Here is a 15415-nt window from a genome sequence, read left to right as displayed (position 1 = left end):
AATAATGTGCACATTTTGCTTTGTTAGCGAATAAGCATTTGTTAAGAACATGTCAAAAGTGGGACATGCATTAACAGTTTGGTTGAGGCAATGAATTAAGTGTTCGGGGCCTTGGAACATGGCTGCCCATATACCACCATATTACCGGTCCAGTCCCCACAGTAATCAATGGACTTCCCTCTTCCGGATCGCATGTCAATTCCATGTTGGACTGTGGGGATGAATAAAAACAATGTGTATGTTAAGAGCCGATGACTCCTACTCTGGCCATATGAATAAGGCAGGTCATGTCGCTGATTGATAAGGGCTATAAAAACACAAACTGACCCATCCATCCAATTAGATAGAGAAGTAGAATGGAGCAAATGATCATTAGATGATAACATGAAATGAGAAGGCTTGAATGCAGTGTTATTGTGGCTACATTACCTTGTCTAACCATGTGATATTACATGTCTATAAGAGGACACACCATTCATTTAAAATGTTAGCTACCGATTGAAGTGCAGGCTTCTCTCCTCCCTTCATACTGCATGCACTACCAAGAAGTTATGCTTCATTGTTTATTTGTTATAGGACCATACTTTATTAATGAAAGAAGCAGCAGTGTGTGAATCAGGGTCCGTAGGGCAGAGACATTTAGGAGTGGCATTTCCTGTTTGTCATTGCAGTGACGGCCATGTTGTCTCACACTGTTGACAGACGAGTCAGACCATCGGCCTGCAGCAAGGAGGTATGGAGCCCAGAGGAGGACAAATCTCATGATGAAACCTGAAATCAATTTACATTCAAATATTCATGGCTGTCCCACAACTGTGGCTGCAGCAAATAAATTACCCCCGTCCCCACCTTATCCCCAAAGACAGGACATCCCAGGGTATCGACACTTAGCCCAGCACAATACACTTTATTGACAACCCTTGCTTTGGGAAGTACTAAGCTAGAATCGTAAGGAGTAGGATTTGGTACACTGGACGTACAGTAGTCCAGTAAGATCAGTGGGCAAACTCTGGTTTGGATGAAACCAAACGGACAAAGTGGACAACAATAAAAGAAGATGGTCGACACAACAATATTATGTTTTGTTAGAAAGAGAGAACAATTAAGAAATAGAGAGAGGAAGGGAGAGAGAGATTATCTGAGAAAACAGCACTCAACTGTACACCTTTCCAGTTGAGTGCTCTCTCTCAGTTTCCCCTTTGAGGACAATTCAGGGTGAATTACTAAAAAGATTAGGAATAATCTGGGATATCAAATCCTTAATGATGAGCGTAAATGAATGCATGATTTAGCATAGAAATTATCACAGACGAATGCACAGAAAAATAAAGATAGAGAAGCAGATGGACAGACAAATGAAAAGAAGGGATGGATTTCCTGCCATTAGTGATCTATGACCAATCAGCTGTCCATCTTCAGATATGCTGTTAATGACTATTGGCCTCCATTTAAATCCTTACTTCTGTGAATTGCCCCAAATCCATACATAGGCATGTGTTTGATTGAATGCTCATCTATTGTGTGAAAATTAGGCTGGATTAGTTTGATCTTTTTGATCAATGAGTTGATCTTCAAAACAATGGCTAACACTAGGATTCACATATTCCCAAAGACACCATTGATTTGACATTCATCATGATGAGAAAATACAGGCTAGTGCTTCTATCTTGCTATTGAATTATCAAGTAAACACTTGTCAATAATTGATCGTGGGAGAGTGTGAAAACAACAGAAAGTTGGTTCACCTTGAAATCAACCACCAATCTCAATAATTGTGTTATATATATTTTGATGGTAATAGGTGTGCCCTTTTCCCAGGTTTTCTACATATCATAAATGATCAATAAATCTCAAGCAGTATGAATGATCAGATATCAGAAGAGCGGTGATATAGTGAAGACAGACTACAGTCTCCAAAGGGCAAAGACATACTCTATATAAGATAATTAGCACAACTTCATGAGCAACCACGATTTCTCAGAGGTGTAAAAAAAAATATGAAGCTGTTGTAGCATCAAAGCAGCAGAGCAAATGGAGGAGCGCGAGCAGTGTTAAATTGATCTGTTCTGCATTTGAATGTCATTTCATTATTTAGATTTGAAGGCGGCTCTATTGTGTGGAGAAAGCAGGGGGGCAAAGCGTATTATTCTGACAAGTGTGATCTTGTGTTGTCAAAGTGACTCTCGGGGCAGATGGTTTATCCCTTTGTGTGTGAGTGTGCGTGTATGTGTGCGTGTGTGTGTGCGTTTGTGTGTGTGTCTGTGTGTGCGTGTGTGTGTGTGCGTGTGTGTGTATATATGCATGCATATGTGTTTGAAAAAAATGTAACTCTCAGGGGTTTCAAAGGAATCTCACTCCTCCCCAGATTAATTCAGCAACAATAACATCTAATTCTCTCTGAGCCTAATAGCAGAAAAAATAAGAAAAACTATTTCTATCACGTGAAAAATTACAAGGTGATGCCCTGAATCATTTTAGTCAAACTGGTTGTGTACAGAGAGAGAGAGAGAGAGAGAGAGAGTGAGAGAGAGAGAGAGAGAGAGAGAGAGAGAGAGAGAGAGAGAGAGAGAGAGAAAGGCCGCTATGGGTGTATGATACATACAGTGCATTTGGAAAGTATGCCCACAAGGATGATCAATGGAAACCGTATGCACCTGAGCTCATTTTCAAGTCTCATATAGCAAAGGGTCTGAATACTTATGTAAATGAGCTATTACTGTTTTTTGCAAACATTCTAAAAACCTGTTTCGCTTTGTCATTATGGGATATTGTGTGTAGATTGATGAGGAATTGTTTTCATTGAATCCATTTTAGAATAAGGCTGTAGCATAACAAAGTGTGGAAAAAGTCAAGAGATCTGAATACTTTCCAAATGCACTGTAGTTACGCACTTGAAGTTTCCCCTAAAGGGTTTCACTCAAGAGCTGAAACCAGAGTATTTGCCATATTGCACACATCAGATAGCTTTTATTATGATATTATGGCATCATTTCTCATATACGATGACAGTATAAAACAGGTCAGTATGCTCCTATACTCCATTGAAAGGCTACAGATATCTGGCCCAGATCAAATGGCTCTGGCTTAGTGAGGGTATCACAGTACAGTGAGTACCTCAGGCTAACTCAGACATGTCAGGCTTACTGACCGTAGGTAGAAACACTCATCCTCTGAGCTGATCTGACTCCAGTACTGCCATGACTAACAATTTGAGGATTACCAGATGTCAGGCTCAGATTAACTATGATCTATGATCAGATTGGTACATCACCATTCAGGGAGATGCGTAGAGTGGAGTGAGTGATAAGATACTATAACATACTGTACCAATATGATAGTGTTCAGTGCAGCGCTCAGAGGCCAGAGAAAGAGACACCTGGGTTTCATTCCGTTGATGTATATTTTACACAGAAACCCTCTTTTTCTATCACAGTCCCATAGCCAATATAGTCCAATTCACTTCTGCTGCTAAATTACAATAATATTTCACTGCAATAATGGCTGTGGCAGAATGCGAGAGAGTTCATTTTATTTACATATTTTAGCAAAATAACTCCCTGGGAATAGGAGAAAGGAAAACAGTATTCCATGAAATTCCCTTTAGAGTCGAATTGGCAGTGGCTTGATGAAATGAATCCTTTTAATTTGCATCTCATATAATACATAATATGCACTAATTTTAAGAGCTGGAGGAAAACAAAAGACGGAAGGCTTCTCGGAGTAGTTGCACATAGTCTGGAAGAATTTAACATTGATAGATTTATGCTCATATTGGTATGCAAGCGGAACACTCAAATTCAGACGGTCTGAATGGAAAAGAGAGGGAGAGAGAAAGAGAGAGGGAGAGAGGAAGAGAGAGAGAAAGAGAGCGAGAGAGGGCGAGAGAGAAAACAACAACATTCATACATACCTTAAAAAACAAAGAACCTGAGCCCTGGTCTGCAGTTAAACAACACTGCTCTCTATTGGTGAGGAGCTGCACTGTCCTCTCAATAGAAGTCCTTGCTTCAGAATTACTCTGATTGTTTTTCAGGCCAGTCAGCAGAAAAATCACAGTGAAGTGCAATCACCTCGAACCTCAAAGACTGTCCTTATTAACCTACTAACTACCATGGAATATTAGATTATTAATTTACAAAATTATCCAACTATAATGATTCCTGCCGCAATGATCAGGGCTCTTAATATGACTTCAATGTATTAATTACAAAGATAATGAATGAAACCACAGCAGGTAATCTACAGCTCAGCTCTAGCCGCTGTGCCTGTAGCAGTGAGAGTATGCAGAGTAGACCCAGTACTGCTGTGTGTGTTCCTATTCCTATTCATGTGTGTGTGTTTTTGTTACTGTTTTTTGGGACTGTTTACAGCAGGGTTTGACAACAGAGTGATTTTTTTTGGGGGGGGGGGGTGGGGTTAGTTGTTGTTCAAAAAAGTCTGTAAAATCACCTGGAATTTACATTAAAGTCTGCTCCCAAGTATTCCCACAAATTAAAAAAAAAAAAGTTGCATATGTGATCGTGTCTCAATGTAATCAAGGTATGAAATGATTGTTATCTTCAAATACAACCTCCTTTGGGGTTTAGTTGTGGTCAATTTGCAGTGTACAAATTATTATAATTATGTACCGGGCCCCTAACCATACGCTCAGACAACAATCGGCCCGCTGAATATAGTTGCCTACCCCTGGTTTACAGGATCAGGGGAGGAGTGTGTGTTTGACAGGAATGCACATTGAACCTCTCGTCTCCCTGCTGCTCTCTCTGCTGAACCATAGCGGTAGCATAGACAAACAGGGGCGCCCCGGAGAGAGTGGTAAGCTAAGTGAGTGAGTGTACAGGTTTAATATGACAGCTACACATCCCTCACCCCCTCAAAGCTCTCTCTTCCAGCCCAGAGAGAGAAGCAAGTCCTGGCTCGACTAGGTCTGGCCCTGGTCGGTGGCACCACCACGGACCTGGCAAAACTATCCAACTCCAACAGGCTGTAACATAACCACTGAGTCACCCACTAACACAGCTCCTCTTCAACAAAGACACCCTTTGTGTTTTAGGGTTTAGTTGAGCTCATCCACGTGACTATAGTGTGTTTAACCCCTTAGACTGACTTGCAGCGCTACAGAGTAAAAATATAGAAGTAAGGAGCTATGTCCTGAAATATGGCTACCTTACAGTGCAACAACAGTATCATGCAGTATATCTGGTGCTGAAGGTGTACAACCAGGAAACTAAGTGTAATCAAACACTTCATAACTCTTCGGATCTTCAAGCATGCCTGACATACAACACACAGAGCCTGTCTGTTCTAGAGCACAGTGTGAGTCTGGGCTGTACTCAGGCAACCTGTGCAGCTGTGATGTGCTCCAGTGGAGGTGAAACCTCGGCCAGGGCACGCTTCCCCTCGCTGCTCCCCTCACCTGGCTCCCCTCAGCCTGCCAGACCCGCTCTCTGTTCTCCCTGTGTAGCTAGAGCCCTGGATGGTGGTTGCCACACTCACACATGCACGTGGGCACACACACACACACTGGCCTGGCCAGGGGCAACGGGGCAGGAAGGTGGGCTGCAGGGTGCATGGCCGGGTGAGTTTCGAAGTTGCAGAAGATGAAAGGCTATGCAATACAGTGTACTGAATAGTGGCTTTATTGTTTCACAGCTTTTTCAGTTACCATTGTAAAGTATTTCAAGATGGGGTAAATATGCCAGATAATGTGCAACTCAATTAAGAAACTTTATGTAACCTGGCCTGCTCTATTTTGGTTCAAAACTGATTAAAGTATTGTCAAAGAATAATACTATGAGCAAGTAGATAAAGAGAAGAGATGAACTTTAACTTGATGTTATAAGCCGTTAGTGAGAGAGAAGTCACACAGCGCAGCCAACAGAAGTTATGAGACATGAGTGGAGCGTATTAAACTCTATCCCTTTTTTTATTTCAATTAAACCTCTTTCCACGATTCAAAGGCTCTCAAATCTAAAGAGGCTTTGATCTCCTAACCATAGGCCAGACATGAAAATAGAAGTCTAGCTAAGGAGGGGGCAAAAGAGAAAGTTGTAATTCCATAACGCGGGGGCAACTTCTTCCCCCGCTGCTGTTTTAACTGGTGCATGGGTTACTTAAAAGAGGCTCACTCCTGGTTTGGAGGGAGAGGCGAACAAAACAATCAGACTTTGAGAAAGAGAAACTCCTGACAGGGTTCTCTTTCATTCCAAATTGCACCACCCCAAACGTGATTAATCAAGTGTCTTGGCGTTCCACGCAGAGAGAGATGGGAGAAAACGCAGCCTTCATCAAAAGGGAGGATGTAGTAATAGCTATGAGCACAGACATCACCGCTAGCCAGGTGTAAGAAAGAACAAACTTTCTTTATTTTGCATTAATGTTACACTATTTTTTGTTGTTGTCATGGAGCCAAGTGCTTAAAAGATATTTAAATTGAAACAAGCCTGTTGGTTCTTGAAGCGAGAGTTCAAAGTTTGCCCTGAAGTAGTTTTATAAAATCAGTTTTCACAAGAATGAGGCATTGTGGGTGTTTGTTGGAGAATTGACATAGTAAACTTTTATAACGTTGAACTGACATTGTATTTACCACAGAAAGAATCTTTCACTGTTCAAGGTAAAGCCTCGGAAAAGAGGATTAGATCTAAGAACAGAGAGAGAGTGAGAGAGAGAGTGAGAGAGGCGCTGAAGGTTTGGCACGGCAGGGGGTAAAGAAATTGAGAAAGCAGCGAGTGAAAGTGAGAGCGAGAGAGAGAGGCAGCAGAGTAGTCTAAATCCCAGTTGAGTTCTGAATGTGTACAACAGCTTTACTCAGTAACTAGGAAACAGAAACTTTTGATGAAGTTGCGCTCCCTTTGAAAAAGGTTAGTGCTGTCCGGAATGCTTGGGACGTCCCTATCCTAAACCTTAACCTTAACCCTTACCCTTACCCCAACCTTATCCATAACCCTTTCCTAACCCTAACCTTAACCCTTACCTTAAACCATCAACTTCAATGGGGTAACGTCAGAGTTGGGACGTCTCAAGTATCCCAGATTTAAAATGTCGCTGCTTAATCTGCCGGCGGCCACCACACGTTGATTCTCTCCACTACCCAGCAGACCGAGCGAGAAAGACAGGGTGGAAGAATGAACACCAACACGCTGGGACGTCGCTTGTCCCTATGTGGAGGATTGTGGGTGTTTTCAGTCTGTGACTAAAAGGAAGACTGTGTCTGTATGATGGAGGATTAGTGAACTACAACAGTGGCTCTCCAGGTCCCAGAGGCAGATTTGTCGCAGGGGCCACACAGACTAGAGCAACACAATCAGTCATCTGTTAGCCTGGGACCATTAAGACTCAGGCCAGAGAGGGGTCACTCAACACGTCCTACAGCCACAGGGGGCTAGAGAGACACAGAGAGAGGCAGAGTGACTCGGGGTAGGTGACATTAGGGCCGAGTGCTTAGCCATCTTTCTTACAAAACATCTTCATATCCTTTTGGAGAGATGAAACGTTTCCTTCTTCCTTGTTCCCGCTCTCTTTTTGAAACTCATACGGTAGGAGCATACAGATGAAAGCGAGGCAGCCGAGCATGAAAACAGCTTAATTAGGGCTAATGGGTTCTGATGGAACACATTTCCACTATTTGCCTTCATTAGGGAAGGCTAATTTCTCCTATTCTGTCAGCCTGTAAGAACTGCAGCCAGCCCTGTGCCAGGTGGGGCTATTAACATAGTGAATCTGCCGCAGAGAAAGAGAAGGGGCCTTTCAGCTATATCATCCAGGTAGAAGTCTCTCCTAACCACAGATCTAGGATCAGATTATGCTAATGAGTATTATAACATTATGGGGATGAGGAAATAGCTGACCCTGCATCAGTGGTTGAGTTGAGGTTCATTCTGTAGGTGATGTTCTCATTTTCTTCTGTCGAGGTAGGGTAGGTGATGGAAACATTGTTTGTTGTGGATAGACACATGACATGGTGTCTATCCACAACAACTATTGAGCTCCATTGGCATAGATGTCCTTTATCCTACCACCATTCAAATAAAATAAAATAAAATTACACTTTACTTGTCACATGCGCCGAATACTACACCTTACAGTGAAATGCTTACTCCACAAGCCCCAACAATGCAGTTTTAAGAAAATACCAACAACAAAAAAGTAAGAGATAAGAATAACAAATAATTAAAGAGCAGCAGTAAATAATAATAGCAAGGCTACTGGTGTGTGTGTGGGGGGGGGGGGGGGGGGGGGGGGGGGAGCAATACAAATAGTCTAGTAGTCATTAGATTAGATGTTCAGGAGTCTTATGGCTTGGGGGTAGAAACTGTTTCGAAGCCTCTTGGCCCTAGACTTGTTGCTCCGGTACCGCTTGCCATGCGGTAGCAGAGAGAACAGTCTATGACTAGGGTGGCTGGAGTCTTTGACAATTTATAGGGCTTTCCTCTGACACCGCCTGATAAAGAGGTCCTGAATGGCTAGAAGCTTGGCCCAAGTGATGTACTGGCTACATGGCTACATGGAGGTTATACCACACAGCCAGCTAACCCTCCACTGTAGAGACAGGGCTTTTTTACTGCAGATGAAATCATTGAGGAATCAATGGTATTAACACATAATTAATCCCCTACAAAATTGAAAACTGATGCTCATTCAAAGCGCATCATTTTGATTTACAACCTCTATTTGCACTTTGTCTTAACATTGGCAGACGGCACTGAATCAATGGTGGCAGTCAGTAATACAGCTATTCTGTACGTGTAAGCTCAATACATGCTTCACTTGAGACAGGGTCAGTGGAGAAGAAGAGAAAGGAAGAATTAAAGACTGGGAGAGAACGAGTGTGGATCATCCTCTACGAAGGAGTCTGAGAAGTTCCAAGGTGACATAGCAGTGACATTGGATGTTGGAGAGAAGGAAACAGGGACACACTCTCACAGTCTCTCAGATTCAGGTTTAACCTGTATGAAGCTGATCCCCAGGTCCAGACACATCTGATGTAGAGTGCAAAGTAGATGACATATGTAAGAGGCTCCAGTGGAATGGGATACTATAGGCAGGGTCTTTTAGCGACAAGCATGGCAAATTGTAGAACGTCAAGGTCGTCACGTTTCAAACCAAGCCTAGAAGATTAAGAAGTGATAAAATCTCACTGGGTTTCAGTAAATTAATTGGATCAAATAGAGAAAGCATGGGAGAATGTGGTAAAGAGGCCGATGGAAAGGCATGAGAGGACACCAGGGTATTCCACATGCTACTGTACCATGCAGAGACAAAAAGGAGACAGAATTTTCAAACGGCAAACTGAAATGAGCCTTCTTACTGGAGAGGTGGTGTCCACTGAAAGCTAGACCTGGACAAGAGTTCCTTGGGCTTTGTTAGGGGGGTCGTTGACATTTGTTCATTATAAACTTCTAGAGCCAAGAATCTAGGACAGTGGTTCCCTGCTCCGGTCATCAAATATCCCCAACAGTACATTTTGATTGTAGCCCAGGACAAGCACACCTGAACCACTGATCTACTGTAGGACACGAGTTGTGTCAGTACACACAGTACTCTGTTTATCTTGACCCCTGTCTCTCATTAAACACCCACATTAACAACTTAGGAGCCCAAACCCACCCAGCCGGTCTCCCAGGCCAGGGTATTACACCTCAGCCACCATGTTTCAACACTTGTTTGTCTGTCAGAAAGACAATTCCCTTATGCTAATGTTGGTACGACATGCATTTCCCCGCGGCTACGCTAGCGCTTTTAACTTTTTATTACCTGAGTGCTCTGGAGGCTCAAAGGTCACATGCGCAAAGCCATTTGCAGGTGGGCTCGCTGAATATATAGCACCATAAAAGTCAGTCTGCCCGAGCACATTTACAAACGGTATTAAGTAAACCGATTTGTGTTCTCTAGTAACAGTGTTACCTTTCCCTCAGTTGAGACCACACGGGGCTGAAATGGACTGTTCCCCTCACCTCTATTTTTTATTTATCCTTTTTTTAACCAGGCAAGTCAGTTAAGAACAAATTCTTATTTACAATGACAGTCTAGCAACAGTGGGTTAACTGCCTTGTTCAGCGGCAGAATGACAGAGTTTTACCTTGTTAGCTCAAGGATTCGAACTAGGATCATTTTGGTTACTGGCCCAACGCACTAACCACTAGGCTACCTGCCGCCCCAAGCATGCTCAACCAGCCATCACATACCCAGTCGCTTATTGGATAAATGGGTGCGTTCACAAGAAGCATTTGGGATCTTACAGCAGGGTTTTGAAAGGCACAATTAAGTCAGTCAGTCAACGTTTAGGAAGGTGTGTTTGTAAAAAAAGGAATATGATATTCAGAGAATATTACCACATACAGACCTAGACCATAGAGCTAAAAACACACACAATCTCGCACAGACACACATGCTCACGCACACAGGTGAACACATGAGCAAGTGCGCACACACACACAGGCAGGAGGAGTATGCCCAGAGGAAAGGACATGTGCTGAATTGACATTACTGTGTCGGGATTAACACAGACAGCCCACAGGGAGAGAAGACTCTCCTTACAACCCACACAGTAAAGACTGCCCTTACAAGTCACATCAAGAGAAAACACAGCAGATGATGACCGCAGACAACCATACAGCTAGTACGGTGGTCTGGCACAAAACTGGACAAAACATCATACACCCCAAACACCCCAACATCACTCCCAGAGCATGGTCATACACTGATCAATTTCTTCTCTCCCTCTTCCCTCACTCTCCTCATCCTCTCTCTCTACCATCCCTTCCACTGAGTGTGGATATGTTTGAAATTGATTAGCGCGCTCCATCTTATTGAATAAGTCTCAGGGTTTGGGCTGGAAACTGATGAAATTACAGGGAGAGAGCCAGTGGCAAGGGATAAGTATGTAGATGGGGTTGCAGGTTAATTCCCATTGATTTAACTAAGTCTGTGTACGGTGCTTGTGAGAGGGAGGCCCACCATGGTAATAACAGTCAGCAAGGTAGCCACAGACAAAGACCGGGAATCACTGACACTACAGACACACTATCTGATAGAGGCCATCGCTGATATGAGCCAACATGCACTGAAACACACATGCAAGCACACACACACACACAATCACACACACATACACAGCGACACATGGCAGGGGGCGAGTAGGACAATGTTCCTTCATTGATGTGCATGTCGGGCTGTATTGATAAGGCGTGATGGAAATACCCAGCTCTCTGCTACATCTTCCTCAGACAACAGAGAATCCAATAGGCACGCAGTGCGTGGCTAATGCCCTCTTCCAAACAAACGGAAACACTGATCATTGTCCAGCAATCAGGGGATCGATCTCACCTGATATCATTGGCCTAATCCAAGCAGATAATATCTAATCAACACTGTTCCCGCTCCTCCTCTCCTCCTTGCTCAGTAGTTCTATATCAGCCAATCAGAAGGGAAGAGTTTTGGATTGGGTAAAATACAAATAATCTGCGCTTCACAGAAGATGCTATTCTTGTGGGGCTAAAGTACATATACAGAAAATTAAGATAAAATGGAGACTGTTTAACTTCTTAGGGATAGCCCCCTATATTTAAATTTTTGCCTAAAATGACATACCCAAATCTAACTGCCTGTAGCTCAGGCCCCGAAGCAAGGATATGCATTTTCTTGGTAGCATTTGAAAGGAAATACTTAGAAGTTTGTGGAAATGTGAATTGAACGTAGGAGAATATAACACAATAGATTTGGTAGAAGAAAATACAAATCCACCATCTTTGAAATGCAAGAGAAAGGTCTCACTTCTAGCCATCACTGGTTGTAATTTTGATGGCGTCCACAAGAAGGCAGCGGTGTATGTGCGAATTTTCAGACGGATAACTTGAAGTATGAGCGAACTACATGACATTTAGCGTGAAGTCACCCAGGTACATTTGGGCAAATCGTGAAGGAGACATTTGCATTTACTTGGACTTTGATTTAGCTTTCCAGTATTAGTAGCCATATTATAAGTTCAACATTTGCAAAACAACCTGTTTTCATAACTTCACAAATATTCTTGTACTTTTTGTCCAAAAGGAAAAGGCATGCAGTCGCAAAAGGTTAGTTGCTACATTTTATGACAGATACACGATTTTCAGATACTCCCGTAAAGCCTAGCTCATTGGCTATCTAGCTAGCTTAGTTTAACCCCAATTGGTGCTTATTTGACAAAGATACAGTCGATCAAATGAAGACCATCCACGTCATTGGTGTGCCATGAAGGTGTCACTCTCTGACCAAATTTGGTGTCCTATAGGATATACTACTGTAACGGTTTTCTTGGTGAGAAGGAGAGTCGGACCAAAATGCGGCGTGTCTATTGCAATCCATGTTTAATGAAGTAACACACTAAACACAAACACTACCAAAACAATAAACTTAACGAAAACCGAAACAGCCTATACTTGTGTAACCTAACACAGAACAATGACATCAGGACACTAAGGACACTAAGGACAATCACCCACGACAAACTCAAAGAATATGACTGCCTAAATATGGTTCCCAATCAGAGACAACGATAAACACCTGCCTCTGATTGAGAACCACTTCAGACAGCCATAGACTTAGCTAGAACACCCCACTAGCTACAATCCCCATAAATACACACCACATACAAAAACCCATGCCACACCCTGGCCTGACCAAATAAATAAAGATAAACACAAAATACTTTGACCAGGGTGTGACAGAACCCCCCCCCTAAGGTGCGGACTCCCGAACGCACCTCAAAACAATAGGGAGGGTCCGGGTGGGCGTCTGTCCATGGTGGCGGCTCCGGCGCGGGACGTGGACCCCATTCAATCAATGTCTTAGTCCCTTCTCCTCGCGTCCCTGGATAGTCCACCCTCGCCGCCGACCATGGCCTAGTAGTCCTCACCCAGAACCCCACTGGACTGAGGAGCAGATCGGGACTGAGGGGCAGCTCGGGACTGAGGCAGCTCGGGACTGAGGGGAAGCTCAGGAGTGAGAGGAAGCTCAGGAGTGAGAGGAAGCTCAGGAGTGAGAGGAAGTTCAGGCAGGTTGATGAATCTACCAGATCCAGGCTGGCTGGTGGTTTCGGCAGATCCTGGCTGACTGGCAGATCTGGAAGAGTCTGGTCGACTGGCAGATCTGGAAGAGTCTGGTCGACTGGCAGATCTGGAAGAGTCTGGTCGACTGGCAGATCTGGAAGAGTCTGGTCGACTGGCAGATCTGGAAGAGTCTGGTCGACTGGCAGATCTGGAAGAGTCTGGTCGACTGGCAGATCTGGAAGAGTCTGGTCGACTGGCAGATCTGGAAGAGTCTGGTCGACTGGCAGATCTGGAAGCTCCATGCTGACTGGCTGCTCCATGATGACTGGCAGCTCCATGATGACTGGCAGCTCTGGCTGCTCCATGCTGACTGGCTGCTCCATGCTGACTGGCAGCTCTGGCTGCTCCATGCTGACTGGCTGCTCCATGCTGACTGGCAGCTCTGGCTGCTCCATGCTGACTGGCTGCTCTGGCTGCTCCATGCTGACTGGCTGCTCTGGCTGCTCCATGCTGACTGGCTGCTCCATGCTGACTGGCTGCTCCATGCTGACTGGCGGCCCTGGCTGCTCCATGCTGACTGGCGGCCCTGGCTGCTCCATGCTGACTGGCGGCCCTGGCTGCTCCATGCTGACTGGCGGCCCTGGCGGCTCCTTGCAGACTGGCAGCTCTGGCGGCTCCTTGCAGACTGGCAGCTCTGGCGGCTCCTTGCAGACTGGCAGCTCTGGCGGCTCCTTGCAGACTGGCAGCTTTGGCGGCATCCTGCAGACAGGCAGCTCTGGCGGCTCCTTGCAGACTGGCAGCTCCTTGCAGACTGGCAGCTCCTTGCAGACTGGCAGCTCCTTGCAGACTGGCAGCTCCTTGCTAACTGGCATCTCTATGCTAACTGGCAGCTCTATGCTAACTGGCAGCTCTATGCTAACTGGCAGTTCTGAACAGGCGGGAGACTCCGGCAGCGCTGTAGAGAAGGAAGGCTCTAACAGCGCTAAACAGGCGGGAGACTCCGACAGCGCTGGAGAGGAGAAGGGCTCCGACAGCGCTGGACAGGCGAGGCGCACTGTAGGCCTGATGCGTGGTGCTGGCACTGGTGGTACTGGGCCGAGGACACGCACAGGAAGCCTGGTGCGGGGAGCTGCTACCGGAGGGCTGGGGTGTGGAGGTGGCACAGGATGGGTTAGACCGTGAAGGCGTACTGGAGATCTTGAGAGCGGTGCTGGCACAGGACGTGCAAGGCTAGGGAGGTGCACAGGAGGCCTGGTACGTGAGACTGGCACCATCTTCACCAGCCGACTTACACGCACCTCAGGACGAGTATGGAGCGCTGACCCAGGTGCCATCAAATCCCCGACACGCTCCGTCGGGCGAATTCCATGTTTAAAACACCAACACAGCAACTCCCTCATTTCTCTCTCCTCCAATTTCCCCATTAACTCCTTCACAGTCTCTGTTTCGCTCACCTCCAACACCGGCTCTGGTTCTGGTCTCCTCCTTGGCTCCTCACGATAAACAGGGAGAGTTGGCTCAGGTCTGGCTCCTGACTCTGCCACACTCTCCCTGAGCCCCCCCCCAAGAAATTTTTGGGGCTGACTATGGGGCCTCCGTCCGCGCCGCCTTGCTTGCTTCGCAAACTCCATTCTCCTATATCCTTCCGCGCACTGCTCCATCGAATCCCAGGCGGGCTCCGGCACTCTCCCTGGGTCGACCGCCCACCTGTCTATCTCCTCCCAAGAAGTATAGTCCATACTGTACTCCACTTTGGGCTGTTCCTGCCTGTTGACACGCTGCTTGGTCCCTTTGTGGTGGGTGATTCTGTAACGGTTTTCTTGGTGAGAAGGAGAGTCGGACCAAAATGCGGCGTGTCTATTGCAATCCATGTTTAATGAAGTAACACACTAAACACAAACACTACCAAAACAATAAACTTAACGAAAACCGAAACAGCCTATACTTGTGTAACCTAACACAGAACAATGACATCAGGACACTAAGGACACTAAGGACAATCACCCACGACAAACTCAAAGAATATGACTGCCTAAATATGGTTCCCAATCAGAGACAACGATAAACACCTGCCTCTGATTGAGAACCACTTCAGACAGCCATAGACTTAGCTAGAACACCCCACTAGCTACAATCCCCATAAATACACACCACATACAAAAACCCATGCCACACCCTGGCCTGACCAAATAAATAAAGATAAACACAAAATACTTTGACCAGGGTGTGACAACTACACCCTTAATGATATAGTGAAGTCTGGTTACGTTCTAGCATCTCTGGGGAATACATACGAACGTGATTTGACTGGTTGAAGGTTTAGGGTTAGATTTTCACAGATTCCTCTCTTTGCAAATTGAACGAGTGGAAATATAAAATAGATTGTGCGT

Source organism: Oncorhynchus mykiss, chromosome 26 (genome assembly GCF_057628025.1).
Source record: "Oncorhynchus mykiss isolate SJ-2025 chromosome 26, ASM5762802v1, whole genome shotgun sequence".
Taxonomy (NCBI): domain Eukaryota; kingdom Metazoa; phylum Chordata; class Actinopteri; order Salmoniformes; family Salmonidae; genus Oncorhynchus; species Oncorhynchus mykiss.
The sequence above is the reverse complement of the archived record's forward strand: the minus strand, read 5'-3'. Positions refer to the sequence as shown.